Genomic DNA, 21,718 nt, shown 5'->3' with positions numbered 1-21,718 from the left:
CATCGGACGCGACCCGCTTCAACTACGCGGTGGTCGGCCTGGACGAAGAGTCCATACTTCTGGTGTCCGACGTGGTGAAGTCGACATCGTATGTGCAGCTCAAGAGCGAGTTGATCAGGCGCCTGTCGGCAAGCGAGTCGGCAAAATTAGACCACTTGCTGGCAGGTTTAACCTTAGGTGATCGAACTCCCAGCCAATTGCTTCGTGAAATGAGGCAATTGGGTGGGAGTAAGATCGGCGAAGACCTGATCAAGTCGCTCTGGCTGCGTCGGCTCCCGGAGGGCACCCAGGCGATCCTCGCTTGCGTCTCCGGTTCCTTGGAGGAACTGGCAGCGACGGCCGACCAGGTTCAGGAGGTGTACGTACGCCCAACCTTGGCGGCCGTTCAACCACCGTCGGATGAGGTGGGTGAATTGAGGCGCGAGATTGCTGCATTAACAGCCAGTATGGCCGAGATGAGGGCGACGTTGGACGCTCAGCGTTCGGGCGCCAGATCGCGAGCACGCTCGCGGTCTGCCATCCGAAAAGGGCGATCAGGTAGCAGGTCGTCAAGACAGTCCACGGACCCAGGGATTTGCTGGTACCACCGCAGATTCGGGGATAAAGCGACAAGATGTACGCTACCGTGTAGATTCTCTCCTACCGCAAAAAACTAGGTCCGCGGGGGGTCTTGGCGGCGGCCACCCAGAACGCAGCGCCACGTCGCCTAACTATTTTCGACCCTCTCAGCAGGCGCAACTACCTCGTCGACACGGGTGCGGAGGTTTCGGTCCTTCCCGTACCCCAGCATCATCAACTTTTCCCTCAACCGCTCAAACTTGCGGCAGCAAATTCCTCCCGCATAAACACGTACGGGTATAGGCAAGTGGACGTGAGTCTTGGCTTGCGTAGGACGTTTTCGTGGCGTTTCATCCTGGCGGATGTCAGCTTCCCCATACTAGGCGCAGACTTCCTGTGTCACTATGGATTGCTGGTGGACTTGCAAAACAAGTCTCTTATAGATTCCACGACCAACCTTAATACGTCGGGACATATGGTATCTCACCCAGGCAATAATCTTTCCGTTCTTTTAGAAGACATTACCGACTCTCGTGTTCGGGCACTTCTCCAAAAGTTCAGCCAGATTACTACCAACTGTAGTCTCTCCAAACCAGTGAAGCACAATGTGCAGCACCACATTATCACTACTGGTTCCCCGATCTTCTCGAAGGTGCGTCCTCTACCATCTCAGAAACTGGCAATTGCACGGAAAGAGTTTGAACAACTCGTTCAACAGGGTATCTGCAGGCCCTCAAACAGCTGTTGGTCTTCCCCACTGCATATGCTCCCTAAGCCAAACGGCGAATGGCGCCCATGTGGGGATTACAGAAGGCTAAATGCACAGACTGTTCCTGACCGATATCCAATTCCACTCATCCACGACTTTGCGCATCACCTCGCGAATTGCCGCATCTTTTCGACCTTGGACTTAACCAAGGCTTATCACCAAATTCCAGTAGCTCCTGAAGACATTCCAAAGACGGCAATATGCACACCCTTTGGACTCTTCGAGTTCACCCGGATGACTTTCGGATTGTGCAACGCGGCGCAAACCTTTCAAAGGTTCATTCACTCAGTCCTGCGAAACCTCGAATTCTGTTTCGTATATTTGGATGATGTTTTGGTCGCTTCTTCCACTGAGTCTGAGCACTTAGCCCATCTCGAGTGCATTTTTCAACGTCTCCTTGAGGCCGGTTTAGTCCTAAACGTTGAGAAATGCAAATTCCTTCAACAACAGGTGAGATTCCTCGGCCCTTTCATTTCCCCTGAAGGAATACAGCCCGACCCAGACAAGGTGCAAGCAATCACAAGCTTCCCGCGTCCAAAGACAGTGAGGGAGTTGAGGAGGTTCTTGGGCATGCTAAACTTCTACCGTCGTTTCCTGCCCAAGGCCGCCCATCTCCAGTCCATTTTGAACGCGTACTTGTCTGGCCCCAAAACTAAGGACACACGAGAGATCTTGTGGTCTGAAGAGGCTATCTGCGCGTTTGACAAATCTCGTCAACAACTGGCTGACGCTACGCTCTTGGCATTCCCTCTGCAAGATGCACCCCTAGCCGTTTTTGTTGATGCCTCTGACAACGCAGTAGGTGCTGCCCTTCACCAAAAGGTGGACCAAGTTTGGCAGCCGTTGAGCTTCTTCTCGAAGCAGTTGAATCCCGCTCAACGGAACTACAGCACCTACGATCGCGAACTGCTCGCCGCATACCTGTCCATCAAATACTTCCGTTTCTCCCTAGAAGGCAGGCCGTTCACAGTGTTCACGGACCATAAGCCTCTCACGTTCGCTTTGAAACAGAAGCCCGACAAAGCGTCCCCTCGTCAGCTTCGACACCTGAGCTTCATAAGCCAGTTTACGTCGGACATCCAGCACGTGTCCGGGAAGGACAACATTGTTGCTGACGCTTTGTCTCGTGTCTCCGAAGTTAACATCCCCGCCTCACTCGATTTCTCGGCTATTGCCAAGGCGCAAGTGGATGACGCAGCACTTCAGAGCCTCAAGTCCAACCCCAAATACAAATTTCGGGAGTTGCCCATCTTCGGCTCAAGCCTCTCGCTCTGCTGCGAAGACTCGGAAAAGGGACCTCGGCCATACATTCCGGCCACATTTCGCAAGGAAGTGTTCCACGCAGTTCACGACTTGGCGCACCCCGGCATCAGGACAACAAACCGGTTAGTCACCGGAAAATACTTCTGGCCCTCCATGAACAAGGATATTAATTCCTGGGCCAGAGAGTGCATCGCATGCCAAAAATGTAAGGTCTCCAGACATGTTAGGAAAGAAGTGGGCTCATTCCCCCGCACTACCAAGCGTTTCCACACCATACACCTCGACATTATAGGGCCTTTGCGAGACTCGCATGGTTATAAGTATTGCCTCACAATCATCGACAGGTTCACGCGGTGGCCTGAGGCAATACCTCTGAAAGACATCACGGCGCAATCATGTGCTGAAGCCCTCTGTCGAGAGTGGATACCTCGCTTTGGCGTCCCTGCAGTGGTCATCACTGACCAGGGAATGCAATTTGAGTCCACCCTTTTCTCCGAGTTAGGCAAACTCCTTGGTTTTAAACGCCAGCGGACTACGGCATACCACCCACAATCCAATGGGATGTTGGAACGTTGGCACCGGACGCTGAAAGCCGCCATTATGGCACGCGACGACCCGTCCTGGACGCAAGTCTTGCCTCTCGTCCTACTCGGCCTTCGAACAACCCGCCGAGAGGAGTTTGCTGCCAGCCCCGCGGAGCTGGTTTACGGGGAGAACCCGAGACTCCCAAGCGATCCGGTCTTCGACAAGAGATCGGGTCTCACGGAGTCGGGGTTGGTGCGTCTGCTGAGAGACAATCTCCGACGCATCAAAGCGCCACCACCCACTCGACACTCGTCCATACCTGCCTGTTCGCCCAAGGAGCTGGACACTTGCACGCACGTGCTGATCAGGACGGATGCCGTCCGGAAGCCGCTGCAGCCTCCATATGAGGGCCCGTACCGCGTTCTCGAGCGGGGAGAACATTTCTTCCAGCTCGAGATCGGTGGTCACAAGAAGGCGGTCTCTTTGTCCAGGCTGAAACCCGCGTGCGCCCCGAAGCAACGTCGTGTCCGCTTTGTGGATTAACGGCGAACGAATTTCGGGGATCAGTCGCTGAAACCCCTAGGTTTCATCTGGGGGCGGAGTGATGTGGCGCGGCAGGATTCGCAGCATTCGAAATTTATTTCGAATGTTGCGAGTGCGAGCGAATAGATGGTGCGGATCTATCCACTTTGCGTAGCACGCCAATGGAGTGGAAGATCTCAGAAAAGTGTGCGATGAGTAATTTTGTTTTTTGAGACCTGTCACTAAAATTTAATTATTCAGTTGGACTTGAAAAAGATTAGAAAGTTTTAGAATATTAAAGTGATTTCAGATTGTTTATGAATTGGCTTTTTAGTCCGAATTATTAATAAGTTATTATTGGAAGTTTTTCCAACTAGCAGATCGAGTTGAATGGCTGCTACTGAAGACTGTATCTTGTGTGCTTAATCAGTGCGGAGTAAAGGAATAGATAGTCTATTGTATTATCAAGTGAAGTAGCAAAAATTGAAGGATTACTTAAGACTCCGCCGACTACATTTTTTAAGGTTTTGTGTAACTCAAAACTTCATTAGGGTCGATTCGGGTTTATTCGGCTAAGGCTATTGTAACGAAATTTGGTGAGAATACTTTCTGTAGAATTTAAAGGGGGCTACTAATACATGTGAAAGGGGGATGTACATTTTTTTTCACAGAATATGGTTGTGTGGGGTGTCAAATAAAAGGGCTCAATTAGTTCTTTTCGAAACTGATAATATTTTTGATACTAGCTGGGGGGAGGAGGGCTCAAAATGTGTGCCTTAAAAAGTGTATCAGGTCTCGTTCTCAGTGAATATCCAACCGAAAAATCAGATAAAAATCACAATCCATACGAAATCTCGGCCTGGAAATACATCCCATTCCGATACCTGCTTAAATAAAGTTAATAATAGTATATTTCCATACTTTGGAAATTTATCCCAAAAACCTTGAGTTCATCATAGAAGCATGAAATTTGATACGGTTATAAATAATATAATGCACAATTTTGGTTATTTTGGATAAATGCGTCTGTTTGAATATACATGAGATGTGCTATTCTATAATATTTAGTTTTGTTACTGACGCCAATGAAACTGGCACTATCACTGTCAGTGGCAGAGATCTGCCCCTAAACCTAGCGATTTGAATATTTTGGATCAATTCTTCAGTCAGTGACGAGCTGCGGTATGAAATTGCTCCAGACATTAGCGCGTATTGGTGAAATGGCTCTCCAACACGTATAAACGAACGTCTTAAATTCAAAATGTACCGCAATGTCGTTCGCCCTGTCACCTCCATGATTCTAAGTGTTAGCCCACTATAATAAACAAGGAACAGCGCCACGCAATAATGGAAACGAAAATGTTGCGTAACACGTCATCACATCCGAAATCCGCGATCGATATAGGAAAAATTGTGATAGAGGCGTCCTCGATGGTATGGGCATGTCTTGGTGCTGACGAGAACTCACTTGCCAAGATTGGTCCGACCATCGAAGTTGAAGGGAAACGACCAAAAGGCCAACCGAAACAACATTGCTTGATGGAGGTTTAACAGCCTCGCGCTCCATCCAAACAAAGCTTTTGACCGAGAAAAATGGCGCAGTCGATCAACACCCCGCTCCTGGGACAAAAGTTGAAAAAAAAGCAGCACTACACTATTTAAGTTAACTCGGGGCAGCATGCTCCAGTTGTGTCCTTAAATTGCTCGAAGTGTGTTTGTCTGTTGCATAAAATGCATTTTTGTTACATAATGGAAGAAATTTGTTTATCCGCAAATCACTTAAACAAAGATTTAACCATGCCCGTCTCGCCAGCGTCCAGGAGTAGAAATTGAAGAAAGAAAATTGTATGTGCTGTCAGTAGCACCTTTTTAGAAGCAAACTTTTACAGAAGAATGAGCAATCAAGAATTGATAAGACGTTAATAGATTGTTGGCGAGTGGAAATAGGATAAAGGATAGAGATAAATTTACGTTTTAAAAAGGTCTCTGGTCAAATGAGCGGGAGTGATGACTGGCTCAATAAGTTTAAAAAGAGATAAGGAATAAGGTATTTGAAAACTATTAGTGAAAGTCAATCTGCAAACGAAGAAATAGTAGCTACTTATAACAGTATTTAAATTTATCAAATTTATCAAATGACAAAGCTGGGAACCTCCTAACATAGCGAAATTTTCAAAATGAATGCAATTATACTTTTTTTTTACTGAAGATAACACGTTTTGTGAAATAAAGCTGCTATGGATTTCAGATTGAATCGTTTTTAATAAGTAATGGTTTGCTGGTTTGAATTGCGAATGAATTGCGAACAAAAGTAATGATATTTAAGTAATCGTTTTGCTACCAAACATGACAGCTTTTATCCAATCAATGAACTAAAATGTTATCTCCAAAATGGAAATACACATAATAGCAGCTCAGAAGAAAAAGCATCGGAAACCCGGCAAAAAATCACTTGTCAAAGCGGTTTGAATTTTCAATATAACATTAGACGTTAGTAACAAATGTAGTGGTAAAGTTACAGCTCTAAGAAATTTACCGCAGAAATCCGGTATATCATAGTCTCAAAAACATTTTTTTGTTGAGGATTCACTGCGGCTTGGTTAAGGATTTCACTTCAATATAATTCGCACTCATGTCGCATTTGCGATTATATATAAATACAGCGATTACCATCTGTCGCTACTCTAGGTCACGCTGTTCCCAGGGCAGAGGTGAGGCAGGGCTCTCCAAAATCTTCCTTCCAGAAAAAGTAAAAGAATAAAGCTTTCATATTTGTCCTTACTTTTCTTATATATATTTACTGAATAGCGTTCCGAAATAATTATAAAAATAATTCGTGCAAACGAGAATTCACTTGCAAAGATTGGTCTGAACATCGAAGTCGATGGTAACCGACCAAAAGGCAGACCTAAGCAACGGTGGCTTGATACGCTGGATGGGGATTTGAAAGCCTCGAGATTGCACCCAGATCAGGCATTCGATAGAGCCAAATGGCGAAGCCGATCACGACGAGCCGACCCCGCTTGTGAACGGGACAAAGGCTGAAGAAAAAGAAGAGTGAATAGCATTCCGAAATAGTGAACAGGCTCTGTTTTGTTTTGTTCGCTATTTCGAGGGGCTACTGTAAAAAGGAAACAACTTTAAAAGCCAGCAACAACTAATAACATGAAACACAACTGTACTGTATAGCAAAACCGACAAAAAATTTACGCAAAAAATTCTCTAATAAAAACCGAAAACTAAATTTCGCTTATATACATTGACCGTCAAAACAGAGAATACATTTGTTTTCTTTATTTCATATTTACTAATTCGAGAAGTATTTCATGTTTTTTTGTAACATGATATTGATCCCTTTAATAACTAAGGAACAAAGTTTTCATTTTAATCCATAACAACAAAAGTAATACAATAAGAGCAAAATATTGCATATTCATAGCGTAAAACGTAGGGTAGTGAGGGGTCAAATGTGTGTCACAAAAAGTGTAACAGTTTTCTTTTTCAGAACCTATCCAGCAGAAAAATCTGGGAAAATTTTCAAAGTGCACCTATACGAAATCTATCATTTGATCCCCCTTAAGTTCAACCGAGAAGATCAAAATTTGGCAGCGGTATAAATGAGAATATTGTTGTATATCAGAATCAATTACTGAAGGCCGACATATGCATATGTATATGTCAATATTTTGTGGTTAGGGTCTCATCCCAACGTATATATAGTATGTTTACCTTCGTAGGTACTTATGTGTATACTTTAGCGTGCGGTTAATTTTGGTAGGTACATATATGCGTATACACATATGTACGCATCAGCACGCGGTAACAGGTAATGTTTTTCTTCAATGTGTACATATATCTGAAAGCTTAGAAATATATGAAGGAATATTTTGAATTTTAGCTATCTGCGAAAAAAACGTGCCTAAGAGGAGCACAAAACCTTTACACCAGAAGCGGCCAACTGCCGGTATTTCCACTTGATTTTCATCTGAATTCATCGAGAATTTTTTTTTCCAATGAAAGCTCTACTGTTTTGCCAGCAGCCCTGTGCCACCATCGATCAATTCTCAAAAGCCAATGTAATCTTATTAATTACCACATGGACCGTCTTAGTCAGTCCCAATCGATCTTGCAGAATATGTTTTGATGGTTGCGTTTTAATGTTGCCTCTATTTCGTCCCCTTTAGACTATGTTTCTCTCCAGTTCAGCATAAACACTTTGATGGACTGATGTTCTGTAAATAAATTATATATAAAAAAATATATATACGTCTTCAAATGCTACTCGATATTCATCAATTATCATCAAATGCTCTTCGACATATGGATAGATATCGTATTTGGATTTAATTCCATATTTGGTTGCAGCTTCAATAAATTCTTTTTTCTATTCAACTTTAAATTTATGATCTTTTCTTTAGCCTTTGTCCCTTTCACAAGCGGGTTCGTGCGAGGCTTTCAAATCCCCATCCAGCGTATCAAGCTTACCATCGACTTCGATTTTCAGACCAGTCTTGGCGAGTGAATTCTGTTGAATGTTGTTAGAAGAGCGTTGCAATTTTATAATTCAAGAACGGGCAAACCGATTGTCACCAAAATTTAAGAATACGTTCCTATAGCTTGGGAGATGATTTACGGCAACTTTGCACCTTGTATGAAATATGTTTTTCAATGTCGTATAAAATGTATATGGAAATTAAAAACATCAACAAATTCGTAGGCGCCTATGAGTTCCTACTATTATTATGGGCTGATGTCATACACACGCCAAATACACGCTGTAACACATACACGCATCCATTGTCAAATGTTCATTGACAGATAGCTGTCAGTGAGTGCTCATATTAAAGTTTTTTTTCATCGAACTCGCATTGTGAACGGACATAATTGATTTTTTTTGTTCTTTATTGAACAAAATGATATTTCCGACGCAAATACAGTTTTCAATTTTCAACCACGCATCACCAATTTTTTTACTGATTTTTGCTTAAGCATAAGAGTACAGCGGTGTCCACATTTCATTTGCATTTGCCGGTAAGTGTCCTTGGTTTGATTTTTTGGTGCATGCGAATCAGTGAATAATTGGGGCAAACAGTGGCCATATTACCGGCGTAAGTTACACCAAAGTGTACAGCTGGTTCCTGCCCATTTGGCGCTGCGATTCCTGTCGTCCAATATGTTCACTCTATGAATTGAGGTAATACTATTTGTTTAACTTTTCTTAATAAAATAAAATTCAAAAATTAAAAATTTCCCGTTCTTCTTCGTAGCGAATCCATTGGTGACTTTTATTCGGTGCTGCATTTGATTGTCAAAAATTACATAACAGTTGTTGATGGAATATTGAAAACAACCGATGATTATTTTCATAAATATTCAGCTGATATTTTAGATGTAACTGATTGTTATTAATTTTTTCACTACATGTTTTAACTTTTATAAAGCAAATTTCCTATTTTAAGAAAAAAAATCTTTCACAAATGGTATATCATGCAATATATTATTGTTTTTAAGGGGGTCATCCCGTGTGTCGGATCGGAATCGAATTTTCGTTTTTAGCATCAATTGTATCTAGATATAGTGTAGAATATATGGGCAAAGGGATTTTTTGATATTCGGAGTCATTCAGAAATTATAGTCTTAAACACGTTATAAGTCACATCCTAGATTTATGTCTATCGCCGTAATAAGCTCGTATTTATCGGTCCGAATGACGCTCGAATGACTTCGCTAAAAGGACAAGAATTGAAGCCAAGGCGGTACATGTGTTTCTTCAAGAAACCTAAGGTTTATGGACTAGGTATAGCAGATTAATGGTCAGTTAAGGTTTTATGGCTAAAAATCGCATTCTACTTTTTAAATGCTTTTTTTTCGAAACCGCAGGTTGAAAATTGGCTGCCACCATAGCGCAAAATCTATGCAACGAAATTCTTTGAAATTTTTACGACTTATTCAGAACAGAATTCTACGGTCCGCAAACTAGGATAATTGGGATTCATTTAGTATTCATTATTCATTGAAGAAGCCGTAAAAAAACGCCAAAATTAAAAAAAAAAAAATTTAACAAGGCACCAAAAATTTAGTTTTTAATATTTTTTAATAATCCTAGTTTGCGGACTGTAGTTAAGTCAGTACGTTAAAACACCGTTTACTTTTTTTCTCTACAATGATCGCAGCGCCCTCTAGCGTTGTATATCATCAGAAAGACACCTTTTTTTGGAGATGGGTGTATAAATTGCTCTGTATTTCAATAACGAACTATGTGATCGGGCTGGAAATTACTATTACTAATTACTATGCACGCTCAAGACATTAATAAATCTATAGTGAAAAATTCGTATTACCATCTTTCTCCTGTTCTTCACAAAAAATTCCTAAAAAAGCCAAAAAAAACGGCCTTCACACGGGGTGACCCCCTTAAATGAAAAATGTAAGCTTGTTAATTTTGTTTTTCATTGGGAATGTATTTCTTAATTTTGTCTTTAGATATATTTTAAAATTCTTTTTAATGCTTTTCTGCCGGAAATGTACAGAAGTTATCGCTTACCATAAATATACATGTGAGTTTCGTAGCGAGCGGGTGCACTGAACAAAAAAAGAAAGAACGAGAGAATTTTATTTAACAAAATTATACTTTATTCAAAAGGTTCGGACCGAGTTTCAGCTTAACAGGAGTACAACTGCAATGGGGTGTGTGTTACGTTTACGCACTTTATATATTTTAATTATGCTGATGCAACTTACCCGTGTACACTTGCATTTTTGTAATTTGATGAAATCAAAAATGCTGACATTGTGCCTAGACTTTAGACGGGTGTGCAATTACTAGTTTGCAAGTGAATTTTGCTGTTTTCGAATTTCTAGATATTATTTCTAGGTTGGAATTTATCTGGCTAAGCATTTTAGTTACGTTGTCATCTGATGACGTATGCATAACTTGTGCGTATTCATCATGATCCATTAGCAGCTGCTACAGATAGACAATCGCAAAATTGCAGGTAATTTCAATGGTTTTATCACGTTTCCAAATAACTTTTGCACAATTGTATCTTCAAAAGAAAACCTGATTGATTGCGTTTTTCCAAACATAGTTCAAAATTTTCAAAATCGTAATTGGTTAAGAGAATGCGTAATTTTAGCACCAAAAAATGCAAATGTTAATAAAATAAATTTTCTAATTCATCATACAAATCCATTGATACTGTTGAGAATGAAAACGCAGTAAATTATCCGGTTGAATCCTAGACCCCGGTATACCACCGCATTGTTTGAATTTGAAAGTTGGTTCATCGAACATACTTCTTGGAAATCTCAATTCACCAGACTTTCGGTGAAAAAAGTAGTGCGAAATTTGATTGAAGTAACAATTCTCACCGGCAAAGCAAAAGGAGTTGTACTGATGCCGCGCATCAACACGTGCATGTGTCATATGAGTACTAATGTCTTCAACTTCAGTGCGTTTATCCTTTAAATGTGTGGTGGGAGTTTGAAGAAACCGTGATTTTCTCATGGATAATTATACTTAGCATGTTCCAGAGTGGGAGTCCCAAAAGTTTCAAAAAAGTTTTATACACTAATGATTTGACTAATGACTAACTGATTTATTTACTTTTTTTCCAATTTTTCCAAATAAAAAAAAACAGTGTTAGTATTCGTGCGTAGTGAGGCACGCCGGGATCTCCTAGTAATTTTATAAAACCAACTTTAAATTTAACTCTCTCACTGAATTGTATCAAAAAGTAAAAATTTCTTGCTTTGAGGGTTATTCTAGTGTTCAACGCGTAAGAGAGGATGTTATCCTAAAACTACTATAAAATAGAAAATATCAAAGCCATCCACTTAATCTTTTATATGCTTCTTTATTAACTATTAAGAGGGCGAGCCGCGCAGGGTTGTACCCAGGATTCCAGAGTGACCTGTAACCAATTCAACAAAAATATTCCTTCAGTTTTCATACACACATATACACCTAAATTTGGCCATAACTTTTGAATTTTGGCAAGTTAGCCAGCTTTTACACATAGTGTATTTTTCATTGGAAAATGTGCCGTAAATTTTCAAAATTTCATATTCTTATCGAATTTTAGGTGCATGCAGTGGTTAGCTATACTATAAATTTGTAAAAAAATGGATTAAATCGGAACGGTAGATTTTTCTCTGTGCTATCCCGCGCATTAAAATGCTTGTTTTGCTAGAAAAGAATTTCTCTCTACTGATTTTTATTGTTTTGTGTAAAACTAAAAGTTTCGATCTAAGGCCTGTTTGTCTGTCACGCCCAATTTACTCCGAAACAGCTGAACCTATTGTCATGAAATTTGACGTTACTATACATGTGAAACAGTCATTTTTTTTAAATATGGAACATCAAATGAAAAGTGTTAATTACTTTACATTACATTATTATTCAGAACAAGCCCAACTTTCCATATCAATTGGTAAACAAGAGACTCAAAATGGAGATTTGTTCTCAGGACCTATCCCACCGAAAAATTTGAAAAAAAAAAATTGTTAAGACGCATCTAGACGAAATCTTTCAAAACACATCCCATTCCGACATCTGCCAAAATAAATTTGATAATAGCAAATAGCAAGTGTCTGGATGCACCATGAGACTTTACGCAAGCTATGGGAGCTGATTTATCGCGTGAATACAGTTAAAATATGCGATTTTGATATCATACCTGGGGCCGACTTCGACTGTCTCGTAGAGGATTTCGTTCTCTGACTCTTCAGTCTCCGCTGGTGGGAACGTTAATGAGGTTTGTACTTGGAAACTTGCCTCGCAAGCACAAAGTGCATAGTCGTTCGCTCATATTTTCATGGCTGACAACAACAAGTTTCATTTTTTGGCTGACTAGGAAGTCTACTCCGAGCAAACAGGTAGATCTTGCATTTTGCCCCGATTTTCAAACCTACCAATCCATTTTGCCACGAATATCTTCGAAGCATTTAGTTATCTAACTACCAAGGCTAGACTCATTTATAGCGGTGATAGTCAATAGTGAAAGTCACTTTTTAAGGTTTTGCAAAGGGGGGGATATGAAATGTTTTGCCACCAAATGTAGCTGAGTGTAATTATTCGGTGTTTCCAGCGATTAATTATTGGAAATAATGAAAAGTTTGTTTTTTCTTTTTCGCTGATTAGATAGATATTTATTCTTGCAAATACCGATATTTCGGGAACCACTTGTTCCCCTCATCAGTGTTAACAAGTCTAACAGGAAAAAACGAAAGTTTTTTTATTATTTCACCTAATGTAGTATTTTGGCAAGCAGATTTTAGTTTCGACGTAAATTGTATAAATTACGTAAATGTTCAAATGTGGACACTTAAAGTGAAACAGGACTGATTTTTGGACCTAACCCAACTAAAAATGTAAACAAGTCGGGAAACCGGAAGCTAGACGCTTCAGGTATGAAAGGGTTTTGTGTATTTCTTTTATAAAGAGATTTGGGTGTGCATTTGTCCCATTAGCATGTAGCACGTAAAATATGCATATATTATGTGAAAATAGCCACTTTCAAGTGATATTGGCATTCATAGTCTCGAATTTGCAGAGAAGCGACAGCTTTGACCAAGTATTACTTTGTTAGTAATAGTGCGATTTTCACCAAATTTGGCAGGATCATGCCCTATGCTGTAGCCTATATTGTTGCAAAATGTGATTGTGATTCTAGGGTGAACTTAAGGGGGGTTTTCCTGTCAATTACTAAAAATTATAGTAATGTACTATTATTAACTTTATTTGAACAGGTATCGGTATTGAGGGTATTTCGGAGCCTAGGCACCATATAGTGACAGCGCCCTGATTTTTTTCAGATTTTTCGGTTGGGTAGTTTCTGAGAATGGGTTCGTTAAAAAAATGACCACTTTCAACCCCCTGCACCCCCCACCTTTTCAACAAATGTCAAAACTAAGACTGGCTTCGAAAAGTACTAATCGAGACCTTTAATTTGATACCCCACATGACTATATTTGATGAAAAAAAAATGTACACCCTCCGTTTGCATGTATGGGGACCCCCCCTTAAATTCGTCGTAAAAGGATGTAACTCACTATATGCGTGAGCGTTCACAGTTCCCACCATTCTACCAAATTTGGTGCCATTCGCTACAACCGCCTCCGAGAAAAATGCGTGTGACGGACAGACAGACAGACAGACAGACGGACAGACAGACAGACAGTAAACCGATTTTAATAAGGTTTTGTTTTACAAACAAAACCTTAAAAAAAATGAGACAATGAGCTTATATGAAATCTAGGCCCAAAAATATTACCAATTTTTTGAAATTGAAAAACCACACACTGACGAACATAAAAATCATTCTATGCATCAATCCTAGGTAAAATGGTTAGGTTTTTATTGCGTAGTCATTATTTATTTTATTACATCTATATATAACGCAGCAATTTTTTTATGCTATTATTCTTGATTAAATAGTAAGCAATGATTAATAATCTAACTTTTCAATATTGTACACCAAGCTATTAAAAGACGGTCAAAGAGTAGTATAGGCCCCAGGGCGACAAGTGAATTGGTACACACGATGGGGCATAAAACCTGGGAAACGCCTACTGAACCAACACCAACAGCTCTAGTACTAAACCCTATCTCCACCTCCACGTGGTGATCACTGGGAGTTCCTTCTTTATGAAAAACTGCAGACGGAGAAGGATGAAGGCGAGTCTCCCGCGCCTAAAAACGGGACAAAATATACCACCTGGTCCTCCAGGTTAGGGGTTAGCTAGGGCTGACCACCCTACACGGAAAACCGATGCTACGAAGCCACGAAGGGAGCTTCGGACAGGATGGATTTTACAACGACGAACCCGGCAACGACAGCGGATTAACGATTTGCGCATTTCCTCATGGAACGTGCGCTTCCTGTACAGACCGAATGCTGCTGAGCAGCTAGCTGATACCCTGTTCCAATATAAGGCTGATGTAACAGCGTTGCAAGAGATGCGATGGACAGGAACCGGTTTCCTGGAGAAGAGCCGCTACCATATATTATAGTGACTTTCCAGTAAACCATGTGCTCGCAGTAGGTTTCTTAGTCAGCCAAAAAATGAAACCTGCTGTTATCGGCTTTAAAAATATAAGCGAATGGCTATGCACTCTGCGTTTGCGAGGAAAATTTACAAATATAAGCCTCATAAACGTCCACGCCCCTACAGAGGAGACTGCAAAGTCGGAGAAGGATACCTTCTACGAGGCTGTATGATGTCAAAATCATATTTGGAGATTTCAACAGTCAAGTAGGGACGGAGCCCGTATTCAGGCGATACGTTGGCTCCCATAGCTTTCATAGGAATACCAGTGATAACGGACTACGCATTATCCACTTACCAGTATCGCACGAAATAATTGTTGGAACTACCTGGCTTGCGTAGAAGGCGGTCCACAAACATAATGGGCCTCTCCAGACGGGAGCACTTTCAACCAAATTGACAACGTGCTGAGAACGAACGCCACATATCAGCCTTGATGAATGTCAGAAAATATTGGGGGCCAATATAGACTCGGACCACTATCTCGTTGGCATAGAGCTCCGAACTCGATTTACGACACCACCTAGAATCCCCTCTGACAATCAGGTGAGAGTTAACACAGAAGACATCCACAACATAGTCCTCACCAACACCTATAAGAGGGAAATGGGTGCCGCAATAACTGCAGTCAATAGAGGACCTGAAGATGAAGCATCAACAAATGATCTTCACAGTCACCTGAAGAACGTTATCATTGATATGGCCACAAACATACTTGGCCGCAGTCGCGGAAAAAGCCGGAAGTCTGGTTTGACGATGAATGTAAACTAGCAACGGAACGAAAGAATGCTGCATACCGAGTAATGTTGCATTCTCAAAGAACGCAGGCACTCGCAGAGACTTATCACGAACTCCGTGGAGTGGAGAAGCGACTTCACAGAAGGAAAAAGGAAGCCTGGGAGAACCAACAAGTCTGTGAACTAGAAAAGTACAGGGAGCAACCGCACCAGGCGCGGAAGTTTTACCAACAAGTCAGCAGGATGAAGCTTTATACACCTCGATGCTCATCCTGCCGAGACAAAGGGGGAATTCTGATTTCTGACAGAATGGGCATATTGGAGCGATGGGTTAAATACTTTAATGAACTACTGAACAACGAGAACATCGGCAAGGTATAGGTCCCGCCAACTGAAGACGACGGACAAATACTGCAACCACCAGGTATAGGAGAAACAGTCCGTGCAATTCATCGGCTTAAAAACCATAAGTTGCCAGGAGCCGATGGAATTACAGCCGAATTGGTTTAATATGGAGGCGACCAGTTGCACCAAGTAGTTCATGAACTTGTGCTCAAGGTATGCGACAGCGAATCAATGTCTGACGACTGGTAAGGAGGCATTATCTGTCTCATACATAAAAAGGGAGATATCACACAGTGCAGCTATTATAAAGGTATCAAGATGCTGAATACCATCTATAATATATTCTCCGCTATCCTGCTAGCCCGGATAACCCCATACGCCCAGAACATCATTGGCCCATACCAAAGAGGCTTCACTTCAGGCAAATCAGCAACAGATCAGATTTTTTGTCTGCGCAAACGATGGGAAAACTGTTGGAATATGGACATCATTTGCACCATCTTTTCATGGACTTTAAAGCCGCCTAAGGCAGCATAGCCAGTGAAAAAATGTGCATGACCATGAGAGAATTCGATATCCCGATAAAATGAATAAGACTGACTGGGCTGACCCTGACCAATGTGCGAGGCCAGATAAAAGCAGCAGGATCACTCTCAAGACCATTCGACATCAACAACGGTCGATGACAAGGGGATGCCCTATCATGAGTCCTCTTTAACCTGGCCCTCGAGAAAGTGATCCGGGATGCTGAGGTGAATGCAAGAGGTACGATCCTGTTTAAATCCACCCAACTACTGGCCTATGCTGCACATCAATGAAGGCAAGACAAAATATATGGTGGCAACGTCAGCACCGCAAACCAACCAACCAACAACATCAAACCGCACAGGTCAAACACAAACACGAAGAAGAATAAGGATAGGAGAATAAAACTTTGAGACCGTTGACTATTTCTCCCATCTAGGGTTGACAATCACAACCGATAACAGCTACGATGATGAAATCCGCGCACGGTTGTTGTCAGCCAACAGAGACTATTTTAGCTTACAAAAACTGTTTCGCTCGAAACGTCTCACCATAGGGGCACTGTGATCTTGCCAATCCTCATGTATTCCTCGGAGACTTGGGTTCTTAACAAGAAGAATTGCGAACTCTTGGCCGCGTTCGAGAGAAGAATCTATTTTTGGCCCCCTACATGAGGATCGACGATTCCGTAGCCTACATAAGAACAAAATCTTTGAGCGATACCATGACCGTCCGGTTGTGGATAAAATCCGGCTCAATAGGTTACGGTGGGAGGATCACTCAATGCGTATGGATGAGGATGATCCAGCTCGGAAACTCTATAAGGGCAATATTTATGGGAGAAAGAGAAGACGAGGCAGACCCTGCCTAAGATGGAGGGATGGCGTAGGTCAGGACGCCAGACAGCTTTTAGGGATACCGATTTGGTGGACCTCGGCGCAAAACCGGGATGTCTGCAGTTCCTTATTAAGGCAGGCCTAGACCGGATACCGGTTGTTGCGCCGTTGATGATGATGACGGAGCTATTAAAAACATGGTGAGAGCCATTAAGGTTCTCTATAATAGGTCACAGATGGAGGAAACAGCAGCCAAGCAAAAGCTGAAACCGGCCGTTCAAACAGCGTCACAGGCGACCCAAGTGATATCTAACAGCAGTGCCATCGATTTGCCACCAAATAAAAGAGAGTGTGACAGACAACTAAGAGAAAAAACGGCACGCGAGCAGTTCCGAAGAACGGAGGTAACAGATTTGCAGCGACGGAGTTGAAACCGAAGGTAATCGAAAATGGTGAATGGACCAAAGTTACTCACAAAAGGGCGAAGAAGAATTTTAATCTGACCCTGACCTAAAAGATTTAGGTGGAAATATCACAAAATCCCAAGGACCCAGAAAGGCGATTTATGTTTGAGCTGAAAAAATTCAGCTTAGGCAAAACTGACGGCATGCATGATCAAGTTAAAAACTCACTTGGGGAGAACATTACGGTACGGCCCAAAAATATAATATCTATATACAGTGCGGGGATCTCGGCGAAGTAACGTCCAGAATAGAAATTTGCGTCGAGCTGAAAGAGCAATTTAAGCTGGAGGAACTGGGTAAAGGATCCATTATGAGTCTGAGAAAAGCCTATGGTAGTAGTCGAGGTAATGCAGAAGCTATTAGCGGCAGGACAAGTCGCCTTCCACCTGAAAGAGCAAATATCATTCAAGAGATGCTTTAAGTGCATCAGGTTTGGACACTTCACGAATGCATGCATCGACATCATCGATCGATCCGATCGATGCAGGAGGTGCGGGGAGAAAGGTGATATTGCCAAGGAATGTAATATGTATGTAATGCTGATTGCGCGAAGAAAAGAAAGGCCGGGTCGTTCAAGATTTCCTTGAGCAGATCACTCACGAGTCTGAAATGGAAGTTGCCATCGTAAATGTGTCATTCACTGCATTATACTCATTTCACTGCACCATGGTCAATAGCAGTGTGGGCAGTTACGCGTTGTCTGAGTTTAAATACATGTTGGATAACTTTGTTGAAGACGCAGGGGGACGAAGTCCTAAGGTGATGTCTACTGCCAGCAGGAGGTCCACGGCATACTTGTAGCCAAAGTGGTGAGTTCCATTTTGTTGTATGTAGTCCTAGTTTGGGTATGAACGCTGCTATCTAATGTTGCGTATAAAAACTGAGGGCGGTCTATAGAAGAACGGCCATAAGGATAGGTTTTGCTTTCCGGGTCGTCTCAGATGATGCGGCATTCATCATCCCAGGAATGATGCCGATTGACATCTTGACAGATGAAATGATGAACATATATAATGTTAAGTCCATCTTTCTTTCCCGGAAGCAAAAAAAACCGAAGGGGGGAGGTTCATAAGCTAATGGCGACAGCGATGGGACCACTTAAACAAGGGTCGTTGGACGCATAGGCTGATAAATTAGCCGGCGGCAGCCACTTCAATCGTCCTTCTATATAATATCCTCGATCCTATATAGGCATTATGTAAAAATATATTTAAGAAATCGACACACTATGCAAAAAAAATTTGTTTTGTTACGAAAGTTTATTTAAATGTTAAATGCGTTCTACTCGAAACCACGTCTTCAAAGTATCTATTCTACACATCTATGCCGATATTTGGAACCCCAAAATATTTAATTTATATGTATTTTTTTAACAATTTAACATAAATTCACCATTTTCTTATTTTTAAAAAATATTTGCAAATTAAAGGCTCCGCATATTTCGACAAGTCCACATAGAAAGTTGTGTGCTTCCCGAGAGATTTTATTTTTGTTTCAAGGGGTCTACTTTGATCATAGAAAACATACATTAATTAATGTAAAACTAAGTAAAAAATAATATTTTTTTGTTTATTTTAATTTTCCATCATCATATTTAAACTTCAATATTGTTTTCTTGTTAAGAAAAAAAATAATGGAATAACTACCTTAAGTAATATATGTTCTCATTGCTCTCACTTGTGAGGGCAGATACTAACTGAATTTTCCACTATGTACAAGTGGTACTGTTGTGTATTCTAAGCTCCTCACATAAGACAACTCAAAATCGTTCATACCTGAAGCGTCCCGATCGTTTTCAGGAAATGCTCAAAATAGTTTTTAGAACTTCAACCCGAACAAATGGTTTCAGATTTTCCAATACTACAGTTGATCTTCTATTCTGGTTAGTACTATCTTGTTAGTGGTTGAAATGCCGTGAATTTACATAGCTCCCGTTTGCAGTTGGGAATAAAAAACAGTCAATACTGAAGTATAATCAGCTCATTTAATTCACTCGTCTGTACTAGAGAAAGTCATAAGTTAGTTTCCCTACGTAACGTTCATAAATGCTCGATTTAATGCAGAAGTGAATTAAATTTATTCGAGCAAATATGATACATCATGAAAAGACCACCTACTCCACTTTCCAATTCACTTTAATCTGTTTTGTAATCAAAAGGTTTGAAGTGACCCCCATTTCTCATTCACTCAAGTGCGGCGTTATACCAAAATAGCTTTGCATGTTTGCCGTTGGACACTTACGGATTCAAAGTATGCAACAAAGATTAAGTCATCCAATTTAAATGCATTTGCATTCTCATTTCAGGCCGTGAAATATCAGCTTCCACGCGGCCCACAACTGTTAGGAGTCAGACAATAATCAACACTCAAGCAACACCACTTGTAATCTGTCGCAATTGACCACTGGGCTGCGTCCTTCCTACAGCTTACGTACGTGTACAAAGTATCTCACCTGACAATGAACCGTACTGGCTCGCGGAGGCACATCTGTTCATATTTCGGAAGAACTCCGCCGGTTCCGGTGCAGAGGACACGGGATTTTTGTTAGCGGAACGCCGCCTAGCACGGGCTGACCAGCAATTTAATAATTGAGCTCTAGTTTTCAGAAAAATATGTATCTTACTTTAACAAGACAAATATTGACACCTCGTCGGAAACAATTACTGTAACGCGTGGCCCATTCAATTTGGCTGAAAGCAAAAGTCCAAGTCTATTGAAAAAATAAAATGAATTATGCAAGTCATTGAAAAGTGTATATTGGATGGGTACAGTCCAGGGAGTCGGGATGTGGACATTTCGAATGGGTAGTGTGATCCTGGATTTAGACCCGACTATTATGCCTCCAGGGGGGACTATCCTGTAATTCGACTATGCAAGGAAACTCGAACATGCGTTGTTGGTAGCGCATCGTGGAAACTTGCGATATCAGCAAATGTTCGAATGTCTATCTCCAACACTGTGTCTGTAAGAGCACTCCTAGTTGGCTACGGAGGGATGAACCATTTTATGACTTGCACTTTAAGTAACGTTGCTGCTCGAGCACAATATTCAAATTGACTTCGGTGGTGCGATAACGTCATCAAGGACATGATCAGATGGGAAGCGGGACGGGCAGTTCTGAAGCCGGTCACGGACCAGCAGTCATGAACAATTGGATACCAGAACGGAGCAGCAACTACTCAGCGGTCTCCTATCCGAGTATTGACCGGCTATGAATGGCACTTGACGCGTTACCTTGTCAAAAATTGATATGCCGCCGAACAAATAAAGCGTGCGCTGTTTACCTTTCTTGTGTTTTGACGGTTTTTTCATCACCAACAGTAGTTCCCATTCAATATCTCGATTACATGATAGTACTCCGATAAAACAAATCTAAACATTGGCCAGAATTCGTATCGGCAGCAAGCGATATTTCGGAGCAATCAGCCGTGATAATGTTCAGGTGCGAATAGACAAAAGCAGGCGGGCGGTTGGGCCCCGCGCCACAATTTGGCGGCAATCAATGTCACTCATCCGAATGCAATTGTACTCGCTTTCTCCCCATTGTTCCCGAAGTTGAGACACATTTCCGAGCCCAAAGCCCCCAAACAAGAAACAATGCTCGAACACCGAGCGAACAAGGTGTTAACACGACGTCTTGACAAAAAATCTCGATTGCAGGTGAGGAGAGAAGTCGCCTCGGAGTACAACGGCAGCGATAACACGAAATCTTAATTAATAGAGCCATTAATTGGCCTTTGATTCGACAAATTACGCTGGAATGCCCGATTAGAGGTTTATCTACAAGAGCTCATAAAAATGGGCCCAATCATAAGAAATCATTTTCAAGTGGGATTAGCGGCTCCTTTGTGAACGAGCTCATGCCGCATTGTGCCTTTTTTATGAGCAGCCAATTTTCGCTTTGTTTCCATATCGAAAATGGATTATTTTTTTGCAAAAATATGCAGGTTCTGTATGTATTTTAATGAGATTCACTGAAAATTATTCGCCCCAAATAAATTAGGGAAGTTTTCAGTAGAAAGAAGTACAAAAGATCCTGGTAAACCGCTGGGATGTCTATAAGGACGCATCAGGAGCGAATTGTGTAGTGTGTAGCGAATTATGAACACCGCCGATATCAATGAA

This window comes from Hermetia illucens, chromosome 3 (genome assembly GCF_905115235.1).
Source record: "Hermetia illucens chromosome 3, iHerIll2.2.curated.20191125, whole genome shotgun sequence".
NCBI lineage: Eukaryota > Metazoa > Arthropoda > Insecta > Diptera > Stratiomyidae > Hermetia > Hermetia illucens.
The sequence above is the reverse complement of the archived record's forward strand: the minus strand, read 5'-3'. Positions refer to the sequence as shown.